This window comes from Sceloporus undulatus, chromosome 2, assembly GCF_019175285.1.
Source record: "Sceloporus undulatus isolate JIND9_A2432 ecotype Alabama chromosome 2, SceUnd_v1.1, whole genome shotgun sequence".
NCBI lineage: Eukaryota > Metazoa > Chordata > Lepidosauria > Squamata > Phrynosomatidae > Sceloporus > Sceloporus undulatus.
The window spans coordinates 248921112-248944489 of record NC_056523.1 but is presented as its reverse complement, the minus strand read 5'-3'; positions in this window follow the sequence as shown (position 1 = coordinate 248944489).

Sequence of the window (23378 nt, the reverse complement as noted above, 5' to 3'; positions counted from 1 at the left end):
TTCAAAGCTTCTCCCATACATCAGTGTCTTAATAATTCTACCAGTTGATCTTTAAATCATTTGCTTCTAAAATGCATGTGCATTTGTGCTCTTTAAAATACATAAATATATCATTAGCTACTTGTTTTGCAAGGTATAGCCTTTCTTTCTTTCTTTTTCTTTCTTTGCTATCAGAAGTTTGGCTAGAAAATAGTTCTGGGGTTCTTTGCCTCTCTTGGTGTGTCACACCACTTCCTGTACCTTGTTATAAGACTGCAATAAACCTAACTTGGATTAAGCAGTTTTCCATGTCAACCCCTTAGGGCATCTGATTATAGGTTTGACCTTTTGAGATTCTGTGTGTTTCCCACTTAATCAGTACTGGAATGAGTTGCTGCTAAGTAGGATCTATAGAAACCCTATGGGAAAAGGGAAGCCATCTAAAATAATGAGTCTTTTTCTCTCCTCCCCTCACTCCGCCATCCCTCCTCCCCTGCCCAGCTTCCTCTTTTGAGCTCTATTGGACCATGATAACAGTCTTAATCTCTTGGCTACACAAAAGCATAACTTGGCATGTGATGTTTGCATTATTTGCAGAGAAGGGGAGGGTTGGGAAGAGCTTTTGGCAACACAGAATGTAAATGAAGCCTCCTTACTTGGTGAGAAATCACCCCCCTTCCCCCTTCCCTGCCCCACAAGCCACTCTCTACTCCTGAAGCCCCTGCTGCACTTTCCTTTTCCTGCCAGCTAACATTTGTTTGGGAGAGCGGAGGCCTTGTGAAGCTTTTAAGCTTTAGCACCTCAGATTTTGACAGAGTAATTGGTTCCCTGTTGCCTGGGCAATAATACAAAATTGGACCCATCTCCATTTTGTCTTGTTACAGTAACACACTCAGAGGTTTAGATATAATCTCACAAAGTACTCTACTTTGGTCATCAGTTCATTTCTGAATAGCAGAGGCCTGTGAGGCTTTTTTCCCTTCTGCCCATCCTACCTGTTTGACTTTTCTCCCCACTGAAACTCTGACATACTCACTACACACCTCCCCTCCCCAAGCTTCAGCGAAACTGAACAGCATAATAGATGTAATTAGACCTTCAGTAATAGGACCAAATGGAGCAAGCAGTGAGATTCCTTCTAGGGAAGCAATCAGTGCATTAGGTCCCCAGGACTGAAACTACATTTAACAAGGTTTGGGGCTTAGGGAGTGTCAGTCTAAAGCTTCTCTTCCTTCCCCAAGAGAAAGCGCTACCCAGAATGCAAATCTTCCATTGCCGTTGCTACAAAAGAGGGGCAAAGAACATTAGCCACTTTATTACGCACATAATGAAGCGCACCGTAGCTGTTTATATATATTTTCCCTGGGTAGTAAATCAAGTATTCACAAGTGCTGGGAGGTATAAATATGTATCTCATTTATGTTTTAAATCTGTTTCCTCGGTTTTGCTCATTAATTCTGGAGGAAGCTTTGTGTTGTGCCAGAGTTTTAAAAAAATACCAAAAAAAGCATGCTTCATTTTGTCAAGATGACACCAGCCCATTTCAGTGCTTGGACAAATATACTTGCACAAGAGCCTCTGTCTATACTAGTGTTATAGGCAAGTGCTTGTATTCCATTCATCTTTATATCCTTGAAACAAGCAAAAAGCTAATGATTCTTTTCTCAGCACATGTATCGCTGCCACAGGAACAACAATAACATGACTTTGTAATCAGACGCTCGTAGGAAATGTTGTAAATGTGAGAGCAATAAAGTTTTGACTGCCATGTTACAGCCATTATTATTTGTGTCTATTAATACAAGGAGTTTAACAAAGTAGGAGATTTAATGAAGCAAAAAGGGGAAACTACATTAGAATGGAGTAGTTGTTAATTAGAATTATAAAACTGAAGGGTCTGAATGCCTTTTGCAGATTGTGTAGCCTAACTGCATTCAAGAAAGAAATAATTCTAGGTAGAAGTGTGGTGTGGAAATGGAAATAGGATGAGGTTGTATCTACTGGTGTTCACTGACTAGTGGAACAGATACAGATATATGAACAGGGCCCACCTGGGCTTGTGAGGACTAGAAGATCCGGGTGGCCAGACAACAAGAGAGTACAACTTCTTAATATGAAGATAGAAAGACTACTATTTTAAGTAGAAAAACCCAAAGAGAAACCTTGGCATGTATGTAATGAGTTTAGGAAAGCCTGGAGGGAAAGATTCCACTCTCTGCTCTCCTTTCTTGTCTTCACTGTTAACTGATTGCAAACCTCTTTCACAGTTTGAACTTAGTTTGTAGCAACTGAAGTAAGCCAAGTACAAAGGAGGCATTGGGAGGAAAAGAGAGAAACCAGGGTATTTTGAAATAGGACAGAAGAGGATTAACTGGGCTCATCGCTTCCAGACCAGAACAGTTGTGGGGGTAAGAATGGGATTCATAGGGAAGTAAAGAAGAGGAAACACAGCTGCAGACTTTTGAACAGACTTTTTAAAGTAATTTTTAAATACACAAACACTACTAGTATTTGACCTTACCTACTGAAAACCCACTGGGTGACCTTGGCAAGTCACAATCTCTTAGCCTTAGAAGATGGCAAAGGCAATCTCCCTCTGAAGAAAAGTGACAAGAAAACCTTCAAGGCTTCTTGAGAAATCCAGTGTATTCTGCTTAACAAAGGGGCCTGTGGTCTCACAAGGATGGAGACATATTGGATTGCAAAGGAAGTGTCTTTGTTGTGATGCAAATGGATGTTAAATTTCCTGGATTTTGAGAATCTCCCAGTTGCCACATGGCCAGAAAGGAGCCGGTGCCAGCCTGCAAGATATGCCCATCTATCCCTTCTTAACTAAGAATAGAAACAGCAAAATGCATGCCTATAACTAACATCTTCAATTTTTTTTTCTCCTGTTTGGTTTGTAACACCTTGTCTGATGAAGAAGCCAATGAAGCTTCAGAAGCCTGCAACATGTATATTGTGCATTTTAGTTGGCCAAGAAAGGTATTACTGTTTGGTGAGTTTTTGATTGGATTTCCTATATGGCCAACATGGCTACCCCTGGATGTTTTCAAGAAAACCCTGTGAAAGGGTCACCTTAGACTCAGAAATACTTGAGGGCAAACAAGAAACTGCGAGGGGATACTAAATTATTGGAAGATATTTTATTTAGGAAAGACAAAAACTATCAATCAGAAATTTCACTGGATGTTCAAAGGAGGAAGGTAAATGGGGATTGTTTGCTTGTACTGGCCCCACACATCTAGGCCTTTGTTTCCCCAATTTGGGGACAGCAGAGCTTTGTCAAAATCAATTAATCACTATTAAACAGCAGATGGCTCACTGTACCCTGGATACACTGTAGTTTTGTTTAAAAAGCAAGCCCCAGTCAGATTGTATCATGGGGATCTTCTCTGGAAATTTGTGTAGTAAGAATATATTATGACGTTTCTTGCAAAATGGTGCATCAAAAATTAGGTTTTACTTGATCTAAATGGAAAAAAGTACCTTTTTGTAATGAACTTGGTGTGATTCACTTCATGGGAAGGGAGTAAGTGGGACTCTTCATCTTTTAAATATGAACCTCACAGATCTACACACACACCCAACACACACATGCTGCAAAAGTAACTCAAAAGTTAAACTTAAGTCATGGCTTCAGCTTTTCCATGGCTCCTGGTAACAGAAATTTTAATTGAAAGCAAGGGTCTAACCAACCCATTGGTTTTCCTTACTTATAATGAGCACTGCTGTGGAATAAAATCCATTATCAAACTAACCCCCAGGGGGTATGAAGCAGAATAGCTTTCTTTCACACAATGAAAAGACCTTTTTCCCACACCCAGAGGCTGCTTCAAGTCAAGTGACATCACGGCTGCAAGATCATTTGAAACTGCTGTATCAGGCCGGTTCATATGGCAGGAGTGTGAGAAGCAATATGATCCCCTGCCAAGTAATCAAATACACATTTGCATCCATGAAATGAATGTATTTTTGTCATTCCTGTGATTTGTAAGCTACCTATATAGAAAGGCGGTGTACAGATGGATTTTTTTTTAAAATTGAAACAATGTATGAGCTAGATGATCATGTTTTACTGACTAGGGCTACAAGATCTTATTTGTTATATTTGTTGTGCATTGCCTGGTTGTGCATTGCCTCCACATGATCTAACACCAAAGGAGAGCCTTGAAGCCGTGGCACCACGGCTATTTTTGTTGCTCCTTTTTGTGCCCTGGAAAGGCCAGATCGGAGCCACCGCATGCAGTTGCTGCGGCCCTGTTCCAGCGCAGCTGGAGGCTGCTGCAAGCCGCCCCTTGGGGTAGTCTGCACAGCTTATAAAACACTCAGAAAGAACACATGTGATGAATATTCTTTGTCACAATTCCAAAAGGAGAATTTGGGGTAGCAAAACTGGTAAGACAGTTACCAGTTCTGGCCATTGTGTTTATGAGTTTTCTGCCAAAGAATCTGACTCACCACGGCAAGTAGTATTCTTTTAGTCTTATTAACTCCTTTTGATTAATGCTGATCTTAATCTTAGGGTAGATTTAGCTCTTTGTGCTCAAAGTTAGAAGGGGTACCATTTTGTCATGATAGTGGCATCATTTCCACTGATGAAAAAGTTAATTTCCTAGATGAGGACAGATGGTTCCAGAGTACATGTAAGGCAACAAAATTAGAATAACAAAATGAATGGAAACCACCCCTGAACATAATCAGATCATATGTTTGAGAAATGCATGAAGAGATTTATAGAGTCAGCAGTTAGCAGTCATATTCACATCTTTGCTAAAGGAACAGCATAGAGCCCACTATACACAAAGAGTTTTCCTGGTATATGTTGCAGTTTAAAATCCATAGATACAACAGGTTTAGAAGCCAGAGCCATGCTCCAATGGTTGGGCAAAACAGAGCTATTTCATTCTCCATTCCATTAATTCATAGAGTTCAGAATATCTTATTTACTGGCAACAATAAATATTTATAAACAAATATTGGAGTTTTCTTTCTTTTCTTTTTTCTTTGTTTTGGATGGATTCTGTGAGCATTTACACAGAGAAGACTCATCCAATGGTGTCCCTACCCCAGGTGTCATCCGGTGCATGGTCCCTGGGAAGATTGGGCTTTAGAGGCAGAGCACCTGACCCCCTCCCTCATTGCCTCCACGTTGTCCTACTCATGAGTAGGAAGATGCAGCAGCAGAGAGGTGATGGAGGGCCTGGCCCTCTCCCTCCATGTCCTACTCATGGTGGCAGCAAGGGATGCAGGAGGAGGCCCAGCCAGGTGACATCCCCCTTCTGGCATGTCACCCAGTGCAGGTTGAACCCCTCCACACACTCCTAGTGATGTCACTGGACTGATCCCTAGTAGGGGTGCAAACAGTAAAAAGGGAAAATTTGTTTTATGATTTGTCTGTTGGTTTTATATCCCCTAATTCCAGTCAAAGGAACAGTTCAGCCCAATGTAGTCACTGACCAAACAGATTATCAATGAGGTTCAGGAAAAACACCAACAACTGAGGCGGCAATCCTAAACATTTTAATTTTAGGATAAGCCTCATGGAACATGGAGTAAACTGCTCAGCAGATGTGTAACCTTGTAGATGTATCTGTGCTGAACATCACTTTTATTTTTCTGCCTGTCCCTTGTCTTTCTATATCAACTATGGAGCAGGGGCTCTATTCAGCCCTCGGAGGATAAGCAGTAATTACTAATCATGCCTGAGGCACTTTGCAGTAGATTTGTTTTTTAAAGAAAGAAAAAGAAAGGAAAAAACCACTACAAACCACCTTAATAGCTCTTTTTAAATAAAAGGGAGAAAGTGGTTTGAGCATTAACAGTCAGCAAACAGAGATCTGTCCCCATTAACAAGCATGTCCTTAATTTTCTCACTACATTACATTACTATTTCATATACTAGCACTTTGCATACTCATTTCAGTGTGTAGTAAAAATCAAGAAAAATGTTTCTTGTTTTTTGACTGAGGGGAAAGATGAAACCAAGACACTACAGAAATAATGCAGTTTGAGACTAATACTGCCATGGCTCAGTGTAATGCAATTCTGAGATCTGTAGTTTTAGCCTCCTCTGTCAGAGAGTTTAGGTGCCACAATGAACTACAACCCTCATGATTCCATAGGATGGAGAGAGTCACAGAAGCCCCATGAATTATTATTTCTTACTGTATTACAATGCTCATAGGCTTATGAATATCATACCTTGTATTATTTCCCATATGTCTAATATGTTCAGATATCTTTCTTCTCATTATAGCATACCATCCAAACCAGATTTATGCCTCTTAAAAGTAAAAAATAATTCTGTGAGCTCTTCATTTCATACTTTTTACAGATGAAGCCTATATAGCATTTGCCCCTAAGTGTATGTCGTGGGTTTAAGCTGCAAATCCTACACTTGACCCATACTACATAAAACTAATATTTTATGTATTAGTGTTCTACATCACCCTAAACCAGGATATAAAAAGAATTCAAAAGATGCTTGGGTTTGATTTGTATATTGTCATATTTGTCATTATTTCTGTTTGGCATAGCGTAACCACAATGAGCTTAACATCAAGTGTAGCAAATTGTTTTGCTGCTTAGCTGATATGTATATCTAAGAGTACAGGACCTGGTCACTGCACACACACTCACTGTGTGGGAGAGACTGAAAGTCATTTGTGATAACAAAGGAAAGTCTTCTACTATCCCCACACCTCTTACATATGGATAAGACACGATACTGACACCTTCTTTTTGCTTCGTTGTGATGAGTTCATCCCATCTACTATGCATCAGAAATAATCTACACATTTGATGAAAGGTTTGCAAAGCATGGATAAAGGGCCAAGCTGGTTGTCTACCGAAGCAATTAACAGACTCACACAAAGCCTCTTTCTCTGGCCTATTTTCTCAGGCCAGCCATCAGTGTAATTATCCACATTAGAGAAATCTTTGGAGATAGAAGAAAGAGTCACAAGTCAAAAGAAGCTCACTCAGGGGAATGTAACTGTTTGGCTTTACTAATTCTTTATCAAACAGTCCCTCCAGGCTATGAAAGGGAATCCTCTCCAGCAGTATTCAAAAGTGCCTTTCTTTCTATGCCAGAGGAGAAAGCCCATTCCTAAGCCTTCAGCAGTCTCCTTTCTAGTCCCCAAACTTCTGTCCATTATTAACAAACAAAACAAACAAAAATAAGAAAGCTGTCTTTTCCCCCAACGTGCATATGAAAGCAAATTACACAAGTGAATAAAAACTTGTCCGCAGGCATCATGGTGTAAATTGGTAGTACACATATTGCTTGCAACTGTGCTATTGTAAGAGCCATATTTTTCTAATTGTTCCTCTGCATAATGCTTTGTCCAGCAGCTGAGGCCCTGCTTTGGGTCCTGTTGCCACATAAAACTGACGGGGCAGTTCTTCCACCAAGGCAAATTGCTAGAGCAGACAGTACGAAGTATTTACATATAGGTTCTTCTCTCCCACACACTAAATGCCCTCCTCTAAGACGTGTGTTCAGGTCAATACAACACTCTTTTAGACACTTCACTAAGGCTTGTATCTTTCTGAAAATTCTTGCTTGAATTTTCATAAGCAGCCCCAGCATTACACTTTGCTCAACACTAATGCAGCGTATCTTAGTTTCAGCAAGGCTTCTAGCAAGTTCCCTAATGTTATTCCTGTAGAAGAGTTTGTGGGCTCTCTTTACTTGAATGTTTTCAGACAGAGGTTAGATGACAGACACCCTCTCAGAGATGTTTTAGCTGTGAATTTCCTGCATTCATAGTATTAGGGTTAGAGCTAGAGTTAAGGAATTAGACTAGATTTACAGTTCTATGATTCTAAATAGCAAAAAGAAACAAATTAATAATAGAATCATAGAATTGTAACTCTGAACTAATTCCCTAACCCTAGTTTCAACAGTAAAACTACATATTCAACCTCTTGCTGGAAGCCTTGCTGAAATCAAGATACACTGGGGCTGCTTATGTTGGAATTTAGTAAAATTGGTAGCTTATATATTAAGTAGACTAGCAGTGTGCTCCAAATGGTATGTATCCAAGCTCCTGGTAATAAATAAGATATTCTGGTAAGATAGAAAAATAAAACTTACTTTATCGTTACAAAGAATTTGTCTACCTTCTAGGAAAGTAGGCAATCAGAGGAAAAATCTATGGTACAAAAATCCTTAAAGCTGAATAAAGCTGACTCCTATGTGTGAAAGTAAGAAGCAAAAACATCTCTGTCAGCTCAAGACAGGAAGGAGAAGAGAAAACAAATTATTATTACTATTATTATTTTTATTATTATTACTATTAATTATATTCCATCCTTTTCCCTAACTGGGATTCAGGGAGGCTCAATACATAAAAAAGAACAATTAAAAGCATACAAAATAGTACATTAAAATAGAATTAAATTATTACAATATTAAAACAAGTTAGATGGTAAAAGAATAAAATACAGTTAAAAAGAAATGTTAAAAATGCTTTAAAAACTTTCTCTTTTATGACAAAGGGTAATAAACAAAACTTTTAGTAGAGAAGGGAAGGAGGTAGAAAGTGACCTCTTTGCAGTCTGACCAAAGAAAAAGAAAGATAAACAAGACAGACAACAACAAAATGATCTATCTACTCCCAATTCCATAGAGAGAAGCATTGATGCAAATCCCCATGTCCAACAGTTTATGCACCCCCGGGCTGTTTTTGCGGCCCTTGGCCTCTCCAGACTCCCTGGAGTGCACTTTCTCTTACCAAATAAAGATGAAGCCCTGAGAAGCAGAAATTCCCCCTTTTATCTGGGTTGCTTTGCACAGTTGAAAATTAAATGCTACCTTTTTTCCAAAACCAGAATAGACTTCCAACCAATTGCTGAGGAAGGAGAGAAGGCGCAAATAACACAACAGACACTGATTGGCAGGAAAAAGGCCACAACTTTGTTGAATAAAGCAGCAAGGAAAAAGAGAGGGTGACCCGAAAGCATGAGGTTTGGATCTGTCATCCACTAACCCATGTGGTTCAATGAACCGAACTGCTTGGTCACGGCCAGGCTTCAGGATGACAGAGGGGTAACCAGCTTAAAGTGTGTCCACCACTTAGGGAGATGGTTATGCGCATACATGCAACTTCACCCCATTTCACCGGGGAATGCTGAATCAATGCCACTCCCACACAGGCGACATCGCTAAACCTCAGCACCCCCAGGTCCCTGTGAGACTCCCGATCCAGTGCTCCACAGCACAGGAAACCACACCCACCAAATCCAAGACCTATGCTACCTCCACCCTTGAAAATTTGTGACAGCGCATCACCAACCTTGAACATAGGAGGGAGGGTGGGGAGGTGGCAAAAAATCATGCCAAACACCGGCGCAGCCAGGGTCTAAGTAGGCTGCCCGACCAATAGGAAGCCAGGAAGCCACGCTGGGACTGCCCCTCCTGGCCAATTACAGGGCTGCAGCCCAGCAGCCACCAATCCCGGGCCACTTCCGCCCTCCCAAGGGAGCCTAGGAGTTGAAGTCCTACACCCTGGAAGTGGCCCCGCAGTGTAGCACCTCCGCCCCCCAGGGGACCTGGGAGTTGAAGTCCACAGCACATGTGGACTGAGAGCTATGCCAGCATCCCGGTCCTCATCCCTCCCAGCAACAGGACTAACTCAGTGAGTCGGGTGGTCCCATTAGCCGCTGCTGTTTTCCATGTGTATGGGGCAGTGAATCCCCCTCCCTGGTTGTACTCTAAATTTTAAGTGGTTTGCTAGCCTCAAGGTAGCTTCAGCAGCACCTTGAGTGTTGCCTTTAAAGTTTAGAGTAAACTGAAGAAGATTAATCATATCACTAATTTAGAAGCTGTTAGCTATCACTGCATTCAACAATACCATTTTTAGTATTCATTTCCTTTTCTTTGAGGCATTTTTGGAAATGTGTCAGACCCCTAAGGGGTCCCTGGATCAGGAAAAATGGACCCTAGACCCCAATATTTGCACACCTTTGTATTACAGCCCAAATAGTCCCTTGTTTTAGTAACTATATGAAAAAGGGAGGGAGGAAGAGAGAGATTAATCTGGCATGACTTGCTTTTGAGAATCCCATGCTGGCTCTTTTGACAAGTTTTCTTCCTTTCAAATGCTTTAGATCTCTTGGAAATTTAAAATGACTTTCAACAATTGAAATACAAATTAAAATGTAAATATAAAGTAAAAAGAAGGGGAAAGGGAGAGGGGGGAAAAGCACCATGCAAGACACCATGAAAGAGCTTCTCACAGTGGTAACACAAACACAAAAAGAGCATTAATCTCACACAAGCAATGCCCAAAGTTTGGACAGAGTTGTGGTTCCACCCTCCAGGCAAATTTACTCTAAAATAATCCCAGCCACTGTCAGGGTATGCAACAGGGTATACTGTTGTGACTGGGTAAAGATGAGGCAAATAGCAGGTGAAACTATGTTAGTGAGCCTGCATTGTAATTTGAAGGGTAATGAGCCAATCAGGCCAGGTGACTGTGCTGCAGTCAATCAGCAGACTACAAATTCTGTGAGAGTCTGCAAGCGTTCTGGGAATTGTGTGCTCTCCAGACTGTTGGGAGTTGTAGTGCTCTTTATGCTGGGGTTTGTGTGCTATGCTGCTGGAAGCTATGCTGACTTTGTTTTGCTTTTTTGCTAAGCCTGTTTGTACCTAGCCATAGTGCTATGTTTTCCTTTGACTATTTTTGCTTCTGCTGAGTAAAGCTGTATTTTTGTTGCCTTACCTCCATGACTCCACGGTAGTCTGTTTAGCAATCCTAACAGTCACCACCCATAAGGCACCATTGCTGAGATCCACATCCAGTAACGAAAACCCATCCCACTATCCTAGACCCATATATATGGCTGTACTACCAACTAGCATACACATCACTCGTAATGGCTGTGGGGCTGAGCAGACTGCCCCTTTCAGTGCTGGATCGGGACTGAGGCAACAACTTGATTTGTCATTTCTGTGGTGCAAAAAGAAGCTGCAAAAGGCGGCTCCTTTTTGTGCCATGGAAAGGGCACCTTTGCTGCTGCCGTGGCACCTTCTTGTGTGTACAGTATGACAGCAGCATCAGGGCAGTATCGGGGCATGTGTCATGTGGATGCCATGCCCTTACTCTGCCCTGAGGCTGGTGTTTATTGCTGGTCTATTGAGGCTGTCAATCTTCTCTTTTGACCCTTTTTCTGTTCAGAAGTGAGCCACATTAGAGTTGATGGAACTCCATGGTGTAGTGGTTTGAGTGTTGGACTGTAACTCTGGAGTTCAATTCCCAGCTTGGCCATGAAATCCACTGGATGACCTTGCGCAAGACATAGTACTCTCTCAATCTCAGAAGATGGAAATGGCAACCCTCCCTCTGAAGAAAACCCTGCACCCTCTGAGAGATGTCTGTAGGTACAGTTCTTCCTCTTGAGGATGGATATATTTTTTCAACAATGAGGGGAGATTTGTATTGGTGGGGCTGGGGGCCCTACTTGGAGCTTGGTAAGTTTTTTGTTTGCTTGCTTTATTTATTTATTTTCCTGATAGCCACCAAAGTTGACATAGCTGAGCTGCAGATCTCTTTTTTCCACAACTGTTATTCAGCCGTTGCTAAACAGACATGCAGCCAGCTAGCCACACAAATTCTAGGAGTAGCTACTTTAGCCAGGTTATTGAACTAGGCTGTAGAGTTCCATCTTGTTCTTAAGCAATCCTTTTATGAAAGTGAGGGTCTCATGCAAAGGCCATGCTTCATTTGTCTGATACAAATAATGCATTTTCCAAGAACAGGGAGTTAAGCTAAGAAAAGGGTCACTACTTTCTTGTCACATCAGACATTGCAAGAGAAAATGGAAATCTTTCTTTTTTATTTCTACTTATCTGGAGCTACTGCTGCCGAGGGTTTAGTGAGCATAAGAAATCATAAATCTGTTGAAGTAACCAAGGATTATAATTTTAAAGACGATATAAGGTCTTTGTCTTTATACTGTAACCAGAGAGCATTACAAATACAACCCAGAGGGGGCCCCTTATTCACCCAGGAAAGATGAGTTTCGGTTGACCTCACTGGCCATAATAGATATTGTGATCATTGCTTAGTGGCCAACTTAAACAATACAAAACTGTGCTTATGTGCCCTTTTGGCTACCTTCTCTTTACTCTATAAATCAAGGGGACATGCAAAATGGTCTGCAGTATTACTTACCTCATTTATCTTCAGATCTGTAAGGTGGACTAAAGGAGGTAAAATGTCAAACCTACCTATAACCGAATAGCAATTTAAAACCCTTCTACATATCTAAACTCATAGTTCTTGCATACCATGCCACAGCAACCTAAGGATATACCTAAAGTACTTCATTTTGCTGCCTGTTGGGTGTGTGTGTTTTGGTTGTTGGCTGTACATTTATTTCACATTCATTCTATTTCCTCATTTCTGTGCTAGCATCTGTACTAGCATCACTGTACCAAAACAGGGGGAACATTTATAATTTTTGAGACATTGGTGTGACTCTGGTGACCAGGGTGCAAATCCCCACTTGGCCATGGAAACCCACTGGGTGACCTTGAGTAAGTCAACGTCTCTCAGCCTCAGTGGAAGACGCTGGCAAACCTCCTCTGAACAAATCTTACTATGATAGCTTTGCCATAGGTTGTCTTAGAAATGGCTTGAAGGCATCCCCCCCCCCTTCCCTAATTTCTTCTGGCTATAGTTTGGAGAGTGATGTGAAATAATTTCAGTACAAAAGTACAGTAATTGGAAAGGGCCATCATTTTGTATTTTTCTCAGAAAACTATTGCAATCAAACAATAAAATGGCTGCCACAATAAAAATGGCTGCTTCCTTTCCCACTCATTGGATGTGATTTTTTTTTATAGTGGACAGCAGATATCAACAGTAAAAAATTGTGTTCAGACTAAGTGGATCAGTCTTCCATTAGCCCATTTTACCATTTTAGTACAATATTCAAAATTTCCAAAGAAAGTGGAGTCATTAAAGCAGGCTTGTTAAAAAAAATACATCATTACAATGCATCATTTAGCTCAGTACTTATTTTTAAACTTGAACTGCTAATAAAATTGTGTCTGTTTTACATGTGATTTACATTTGGGTTTTTTATGTTTTAAAGATGTTTTGCAAAACCCACAAAGATGATTTGTCTGAAAATTGGCCCAGTTTAAAAAAGATGTCCTGTTGTTGTGTGACAGGTACAGTGGAAGGAAGATAATGAAGACAGCGATAAGCACTGCAGTCCTATACATGTCTAATCATAAGTAAGCCCCATCATTCTGCTACTTCAAGTGTCAAGTTTTCAGGCAAAAATGTCTCTCATGATGTCTGCTGTGACATTGCAAAGACTAATGCAAGAAAAGTAGGCACACTTTAATGAAGAACTCACTTGTCCTGAGCTGCAAACCAACCAATGCAAACAGAAGCAGAGACTAGTTGAGAAAATCTATCAAGGATGAACCAGACTGTTTCCAATCTGTCTTGGGAAATATTCCAGAAAGTACTTTAGATGGTATCTAGATATAGGGGCATTGCTTGAGGATGATGGCTCAGGAACAAAAATCAGAGATGCCTCCCTGCACTTCCTTGATGCTGCTGCCACTCCAGAAGGACCTAGGCCTCACTCACACATTGGTGTTATTGTTTTTAAACTGGAACATTGTGAATAATCTTACTCATACATTCCAGGTTTGTTATTCACACCATGGAACTGCATCTTTCCAGGAACCGCATCACTCTGCATCTATGAGAGTTTGGTTGTTCATATGTGCGAGCACCCTTCCCTTGTCCCCACACCCACCAGCACCCCTCAGCCCAGGGGACGGGGTCAGCATCTCTTTTTCTGTAATGACAGTGAACCTTGTTATACGCTGGGGTTTGGTTCCAAGAACCCCCGTGTATAACAAAATCAGTGTATGCACAAGTCCCATTAAATATAATGACATAGCACAATGGTGTCCCTTATAAAAAATGGAAAATCAAGGTTTGATATTTGAAATGTATACTTTTTTGAACATTTTCAAACCATAGATGCTTGAATCCGTGTATAAGAAGGGCCAACTTATTTGTGGGTTTTTCAGGCTATCTGGCCATGTTCTAGAATAGTTTATTCCAGCATGTGTGGCTGGCATCTTCAGAGAATGCTCACCTAGAAGAGAGCTGGATACACACACACACACACACACACACACACTGTGTGATTACCAATTATCAGACACTAATCCTCTTTGCATATCCTCCCACCCTGGGCCTCACAATCAGCAAGAGAACAATGCACAGATTAACAGCATATACAGTATATATCCATCCAGCTCTCTTCTAGGCCAGCATTCTCTGAAGATGTCAGCCACAGATGCAGGCAAAATGTCGGCAATCAACTCTTCTAGAACATGGCCACATAGCCCAAAAAAAACCACAAAAAACTATGGATGCCGGCCATGAAAGCCTTCAACTTCACTTCCCTTTTTCTCTCCTTCCTTTTCATCTCTTTTTCTTCTTTGCTCCCCAGCAGTGGCTGTTCTGGGGAAGTGGTGGTGATTTCTCAACCACGTGGGCTGTTGATGATGTGAATGCATTTGAAATCTGTTAAAGGCATGGAAAGTTTTATCCCAAGTCTATTCGAGTCTATTCACATCATTGGTCACACAGCTGACAATGCAAATCTTTTGTAAAAACACAGAGGAAAGTCGGATATCAATTATTCTGGGGTAAGTGGGGTTTTCTGGCAGCTACCCCCCCCCTTCACTGAGTGCATATGGGATATGTGCAAACAACAAATATGCATCCAGAATTCATCCAGGATTATTTTCATTGTGTGACTAACTGCCAACTCTTTTTTTAAAGAGCAGCCAATAAGCCAGTCTTCAATGCTGGTGCCATCATCACCCACTCTTACAACCATGCATGCCCCCTAACACATGTCTGTATTCCCCATGTAATGGAAGAAACTCAAGAGAAAGATGATAAAATGGGTCTGGTGTTTTGAAAGAGCCCTAACTGCTTGAGGGGCTTGGTTTGCTAAGCAAATATAGTCTGCCCTTGCCATATGCGGGGGATCCATTCTGCTCCCCCCCCCATAAGACAAATTTCACGTATGCTAGAGTCCCGTTTAATTGAATGGTGGTGCAATTTTCCCCCTTGCCTCTTGCTGTCTGTGTAAGATGGAATCTGCATACAGCGAGGCCATGTATGCAAAGGGTGGATTGTATATCACTTCCTCTTACCACTATTCCCTTCCAAGACTTGCTTATTTTCTTTGCCTCCAAATTTAGCTGTTCTTCCTATACATAATCCTATCTATCTGACTTGGGTCCTAGGAAGTTTTGCTCGTTCCCCTTTATCCTCCTTGCTGTTGTCCCAAAGAAATCCCCCAGATTAACCATCCTAACAATGAGTCATATGCATACATTTCCTCCAAATTTAGTTTACTTTTTTTTTTTGAAGCAACAAGACTTCTTCTTTTACCAAAGTGTGGAGTAATGGTTTGAGTATTAAACTAGTCAGCCCTTCTTATATGTGGATTTTTTATACACGGATTCAAGCATTCACAGTTTGAAAATGTTCAAAAAAAGTATAAATTTCAAATACCAAACCTTGATTTTCCATTTTTTATAAGGGACACCATTTTTCTGTGTCATTATATTTAATGGGACTTGAGCATACATGGATTTTATTATCCAAGGGGATCTTGGAACCAAACCCCAGTGTATAACAAGGGTCCACTGTACAACTCTGGAGACCAGGGTTTGATTCTCAGCTCGGCCATGAAACCTGCTGGGTGACCTTGGGCAAGTCACACTCTTACAGCCCCAGGGGAAGGCAATGGCAAACCTCCTCTAAAATCTTGTCAGGAAAACCCCATGATAGGTTTGCCTTAAAGTTGCCATAAGTCAGAAATGACTTGAAGGCATACAACAACAAGCATAGGGAGAGGCAAACATCCTAATGAATTCTAACAAATTCTAGGGATCTATGTCCCTGAAACATATATTTTAACTTCAGTGTTATTTAGGGAATCTAGGAAGTTGGGTAAAATTGCCAAGGGAAAAGTAGCAAATTAATAATGTAATGAGTTAATTCCAAGTGCAGGTGTGTTCATCAGTCCAGACTCAGAGCGATGGGAAAGTCATTTTTTGGGACTATAGTATCCAGAAAGGGCCATTCACACAACCACACTCCCCAGTTGCTTTCTCACCAAATAGCCAACTCTGCTCTTTTCTACAGTTAAAGTTAGCATTTGGGGGCTTAAGAAATAAATACATCCCTTCCCATATGCATCTACCCATAGGCAATTAAATGAATTGATGCTAATCTTAAAGTTATATAAAAGATAAAAGTTTTCCTTTGACAAGTTTGTCTAGTCGTGTCTGACTGTAGGGGGTGGTGCTCATCTCCGTTACTAAGCTGAGGGAGCTAGTGTTGTCAAAGATGACTCCATGGTTATGTGGCCAGCATGACTGCACAGAACACTGTTATTTTTCAACTCAAGTGTACCTATTTATCTACTTGCACTTTTACATGCTTTCAAACTGCTAGGTTTGAAGCTGGGACTAGTGGTGAGAGCTTACTTCATCTCATGGTGTTTGTGTCTTGAACTGCCAACCTTGTGATCATCAGAGTTGGAGAGAGTACTGGGTACTGGGTTTGGGGGGGCAGTAGGTCCAGGGTTTGATTTTTAACTCTATTGTAATTGATGTATTTTATTGTTGTAACCCGCCCAGATTCTTCGTGATTGGGTGGGCTATAAATAAATCTTTATAAATCTATCTATCTATCTATCTATCTATTGACTGCTAAGCCACCACGTGCTGTGGCTTAAACTCAAGTAAAAGACTGTTCCAAGCATTCTACATGGGTACCAAAATGTATCACTTTCGATTATCACCTTGCCCATGATGGGAGAAAGAAAAATCCGGCACTATACTACTAATGGCATGTATATCACTTGTTCCATGCCACGAGTACAACATGTTCTAATATAGTAATTTAAATTAATATGACTTTTATTTTTAATATATACCTCTCAGATGAGATACTGTTCCCACTGTGAAGGCTAAAATGCTTTCTTAGCATCATTGCACACTGTAACAGCTTTTATGATGCTGGATTAGCAGGCCAATCTCTTTCTAGATTATATTTTTTAGATTTAAATGGCTGTGTTTGCTTATTTTCTCCTCCCCGCCCAAAAAGTGTGGGGGGGGACTGTAGAAATGTCTAAGAGAGTAGTAAGGTGGTAAGATTCCTCCCACACCTCCAGGTTTCTTTTAAGAGTATAAAGAAAGAAAGAAAATTCTGCAGCCACAGAGTTCACCAAGGCCTCTTAGTTCATAGCAAAAGTCATTACCATGCTGTTTCTTGTTCTTAGAATCATTGCATTACTTAAACAGAAAAGAAACTATACAGGGTGCATCCTTTTTACCATTTGGTGATTGTCTTGCAAGTAATATATAATGCTTAAGAGACTGCATGTACATTTTTTATTTAAAAAAAGCCCTGTTTATATCAGCAAAATATAATGCCTTAATCAGAATATTAATGGACCATTTTTTCCAGAGAAACAATGGCTTCATTGCATATCGCAACTAGAGGGTTAATGCAGAAGGTTATTGCCTAACAACCGCATAGCAGTCAAATCTCATCACCTTCAGCAGAAATAATTTATGGTTTAATCTTACATGCAGGCATATTAAATTAGTATTACTCATCAGAACCCGCTTATTAATAAAACAAGCTGAATTAGCCACTGGAGAATCGTATTTGGAAATTCAATGACAATTTTACATTTTTAATAAAGGTTCTGAAATATTATTGCAGAGCAGGTGGTGTGAAGAAATGTGGTCAAATTTGACATTCATTAATAATTGAAGCGTGGAACGTGACAAAGGTGAAAATTGATATTGATTTTCTCTCTCTCTAATATTTGGATGAGTTCTGAAAAGTAAATAAAATGAGATAACATGACAGATCAGGTTGCACTGATTTCTTTGATCATCCCTCCCTGAACACACACATCTATTGCTATTTTCCCTATCATGTCCTGAATAATGCAACACCTACAGTCTTACTGGTTCAATGCATTATAAAACACACTCAAGCTGGGTTTCAATCATATTAGACGGTAAGCTGAATTTTTTATGAAGGATTATTTAAAACAAAATATGTCTTGGGCCCTACAGTCTTGGAAACCAAACAATCCTGAGAGTTCACTGAGGAAATGTCAACAGTGTGGAGAATTTTTCGATTTGAAAAAATTAAAGGAATCCTGTTTGATGTATATTAACCATATCAATATTAACAGCCTCCTGTTGGATTTCTGAAGTGATTTGAGACCAACCATATTATCAGCCCTGTTTTTTAACTACATGTGAAGGCACTGAAAAAAATACTTGTACTCCTGCTGAACCTGACCTGCCTTTGGGAAACCTCAGGCAATGCTGCTAATCTGCAAACTTCATTCAGGCAACGGTGCTTCAGCCTCTTTGAACTCAGAATACCAAACAAACCAGCAGGATATGGCTGGCCTCACTCCCCGCAGCTCAAACTGCACCATTCTCTTTGTGAACCTCTGCAAAGAGAACTCAACTCAACCAGGTCTAGATAAGACAGACAGACAGAAACTTTTGGAAGCCATGAATATCCTGTGACATTTGCGTCTGTCTTCTATCCTGTTGTTACATTTCTATTATTAAATATAATGCCTAATTTTGAATGTGTCTAGAGTGAGCAACCTGTGGCCTTCCAGATGTTACTGAGTCACAACTTTTATACCTCTCCATTGGCTAGGCTATCTGACACTGATGGAGTTCAACAACATCTGGAGTACCACAGGTTCCCTGGCCCTGCAATGGATCTTGTAGGATAGGACTATGAATTTATGGGCCTCCCACTGTTGGTGAATTGATCATCATCCTTACTCATTGTCTATATTGTCTGGGGCTACTGTAACTGGAGACTGACACGTTCTGGAAAGCATTGATTCACAGGAATATCTGATTTATGAATAAAATTAAACTCCATTCCTGTCTGGATGAAATGGGCCTTTTTCTTTTCTTTTCTTTTCTTTTCTTTTGGGAGGTGGGAAGGAGCACATCCCAAAATTTTAGAACTTTGCTTGTTTGTTTGGAAATGGTTATGTACCAACACAAGTATTGATTCACACTGTTGCTGTGTAATTCAGAAAACAGACTGATTACGAGCTGATTAATTCATCTCGGGTCTGAATCCAATTCTTGATTTAGAACTCTACATTTTTGTGCCTTCCATTATGACTATGAAATTAAGGGGCTGTGCAGATTGTCTGTAAAGGGAAGCCACCAGCCGCCTCCAGCTGTGCCAGATTGGAGCTGCAGCAACTGCATGCTGCAGCCCTGATCTGGTCTTTCCAGGGCTAAAAAAAAGAGCCACAAAAAGAAGGGGGTGTTGTGCCCTGGAACGCTATGGTGCTGTGGCTTTAAAGTGCTCCTTCAGTGCTTCACTGTGGAGAGGAGTGCTGTGACACCATGCACTGTGTGGAGTAGCGCAGGGCATCATGCTATCCTGGGGACAGAGTTGGGGCAAGTGTCATGTCTCCGTCTGGGCATCGACAGGGGAAGAGTGTCCCTGTTGGTGCTCTTGGACATCTCAGCAGCTTTCGATACCATAGACCATGGTATCCTTCTGGAGCGCCTGGTAGAGATGGGAATCGGGGGCACTGCGCTCCAGTGGTTCCGGTCCTACCTCTCTGGGAGGTCCCAGATGGTGCAGCTGGGAGACGTGTGCTCCAATGAGAGGGCCCTTAAAACTGGGGTCCCTCAAGGAGCCATTCTGTCTCCCATGCTATTTAACATTTACATGAAACCGCTGGGAGAGATCATCCGGAGACATGGAGCGCGGGGTTATCAGTACGCTGATGACACCCAAATAATTTTCTCTATGTCTCCGACTGATGCAGTGACTGAGGATGGCGTCTCTCCTCTCGTGGCGTGCCTGGAGTCAGTAATGGGCTGGATGAGGAAAAACCGACTCAAACTAAATCCAGAGAAAACGGAGGTACTAGTGATAGGTTCCCCTGGTCCAGGAATGGCGGTAGTTCCACCTGTCCTGAACGGGGTCACGCTCCCTGTGAAGGACTCTGTGCGCAGTCTGGGGGTGCTTCTTGACTTGTCGCTTCACCTGACTGCTCAGGTGAATGCGACGGTCAAGAGCACCTGTTATCAGCTTCGGCTTATTCGCCAGCTGCGCCCATACCTGGCCCAGAGGGACCTTGAAACTGTTGTACATGCTCTGGTAACCTCGAGATTGGATTTCTGCAACGCACTCTACATGGGGCAACCCTTATACCAAACCCAGAAGCTACAAATGGTACAGAATATGGCAGCCAGGCTGGTTACTGGTACTTCCAGGGCCAGCCACATAACACCGGTGCTCCAAGATCTGCATTGGCTGCCTATTCGCTTCTGGGCACAATATAAGGTGTTGGTGATGACCTCTAAAGCCCTAAATGGCTTGGGCCCAGGATACCTGAAGGACCGCCTCTCCCCGTACATTCTGTCCCGCACCCTCAGAACATCTGGGCAGCAATTACTTAAGGTGCCAGGGGCTAGACTTACCTCTACCACGAGGAAGTCTTTCTCCATCGCTGCCCCGGCCCTTTGGAACACGCTGCCCTCAGAGCTCCGCTCGGCCACCTCCCTGGCCCAATTTAGAAAGGATTTAAAAACCTTTCTGTTTAAGACCGCATTCCCCCAATCAGAGTCCTAGTAGGCCTCCCCTCCTTCGTATTCTGCAAGAGGATTGGCTAACGGGGCTTTTATCTTCTTTTATTACATGGATGTGTAGTTAATTTAAGATGTTTATTGTAACCTGTGTTGTTTTTATGATGTAAACCGCCCTGATCTCAGGAAGGGTGGTATATAAATAAATTTTTTATTTATTATTATTTATTTATTTATGTGGACGCCATGCCCCGATCCTGCCCCTAGGCCAGCCTTAATGGCCTCTCTGCACAGCCCCTAAGAAAGAGCATTAAGTGCTGGATCAGTCCTGAAATATCACAGAAATATGGGATTGATTCAGCACTGACTGTTCTTTTCTTCCTCCCCTCATGCTGATAGTTTATTAATATAAAGACTTTGGACAGAATGAACTTTTGGAAACAGCCACTCCATGTCACTCTGTTCCTTCAGATCCAAATAACTAACAAATCTTCAGGTGTGTTCAGATTCAAATTCTGTCTTGTTTCAATTCAGACATATCCTCAACTGATTTGAACCAACCCAACATAATAAAGGATCTGCCCAAATTTGAAATACATATGGGAAATCCTATTCTCCTCAGTCCTGTCCCTGCAGGATCACACTGGATCTTAATGAGTAACAAATAACAACTCTTTTTCAAGAAAAATCAAAAGGCAAATTAAGCCTCAGATCATATATCATTTCCCCCCAACATAAAGGAAACCTTTTTTCTGTTTCCCTATCAACATTCATCTTACAAATTCCTGACCATAAATAAAGTTTATTGGTTCTGTCCATTTGCAGGTTTCTTGATTTCTTAGTGCTTGTAGTTTGTGATTCCCTCTGACTGTGTTAACCGAGGAAATGGCTTCTGTTCCAGGTCTCGCTTCATAGGAGTGAATTTAAATTGTCAGTAACCAGAATTAATGAAACCCAGAGAAATTACTCAAAAGATATTCCGTAAGGTATTTTACTTTAATTAGTGAAATATATTGCAGAAAATGTGAGTCATCTGAGATTTTATAGAAGCAACCATATATTACTCTTCTTCCTTAAGTGGAAAAGCAAATGGCAGAAATATAATCCAGAATCCTTGAGAGTGCTTTTTTAGAATTGTCTGTTTAGATTTTTCAGACCTGAATAACAAATGTAATGGGTGTGTATCTGTCACAATGCATACATTTAGAAAGCCACTGTGGTCTAGTAGAAAATTTAAAAGCATGGTTGTAAAGTGACACTCCCATATTTAAATCTTGTGCAAATGAAGGCAACTATCTTACAGTTAAACAAATCCATGAAAAGATCCTGAAATGTAAGCTTATTTTATTTTATTTCAGGGACAGGAGTACAGTGGTGCCTCGGGATACGAAATGATCGGGTTACGAAATTTCCGGGATACGAAAAAGTTGGATTGGCAAAAACTGTTTCGGGTTACGAAATATTTTTCGGGTTACGAAATTCATTTCGGCGCGAAATTCAAATGCTGCAAAGTGCAGCTATAGGCTTTCCAGTGCTAACAGAAAAGTGTTTCGGGTTACGAAATTTTCGGGTTACGAAAGGAATGGCGGAACGAATTAATTTCGTAACCCGAGGCACCACTGTACCTTTTTTAGTCTGAGAGGTGACTTGTTACTTGCAAAATATGGTGGGGTGGGGTGGCAAAACCAGCAGTGATTGTGGCTCAGCTCTGACCCAAAGCGGGCAGTGCATGTGGCTAGCCTTATCACCCTTATCCTTTTCAGATCCATTCTCTCTTGCACACATATACTACAGCCACACAGCTATTGCCATCGTTCACACAAACATCTGCCATACATCAATCTTCACTCACACAATCCATGACTCCAGTCTCAATCCACATAATTCAAATATAAACACGCACAAACACACACACACCATCCTTTTTATCTCTTTCCATTACAGCTGATCAAATTCTGCATACAGGAGATGAGGAAGGGGATACTTTCTATCAATTCCATGTAGGGCTGGGCAGACCCGGTTGCAAATTCCTGCTCAGCCATGAAAAACCTGTTTGGTGAGCTTGGGCAAGTCATATTCTCTCAACTTCAGAGGAAGGCAATGGCAATCTCATTCTGAACAGATCTTACCAAGAAAACCCCATGATAAGTTGTTTTAGGAGTGCCATAAGTCAGAAATTATTTGAAGGCATACAACAACTCATGACTTCCTTACTGAGTCCACCTAAAAGCCTCTAAGAGCTGTTTGACAGTGGAACACACTCCCTTGGAGTGTGTTGGAGTCTTCCTCTTTGGAGGTTTTAAACAGAGGCTGGCCATCTGTTGGGGGTACCTTGATTGTGAATTCCTGCTTGGCAGAAGGTTGGACTAGATGGACCTTGTGATCTCTTCCAACTCTATGATTCTATGATTCTATGATTCTAAGGCAGATTGAAAATTGTTTCAGGACTCAGCATACATCAACAAGAATTCTTGTTTTGTGGAGGGGGGATGTTATTTGTTTTCTTGTTTTTGTGTAATTGACCAATGTGGTGACATCTGGAATTTTCCTCACCAGCTTCACTTTTTGTTTCCAAGAAGGAGTCCCTCATGTGCTTTACAATTACTTTTCAGTACATTTCAGTGAAATAACATGAGAAAACAGTGCAGTGAACTTCCATTTTGCTAACTTATGATATTTTACACAATATATGTGATTATCCAACCCTAGGTTCTTTCTG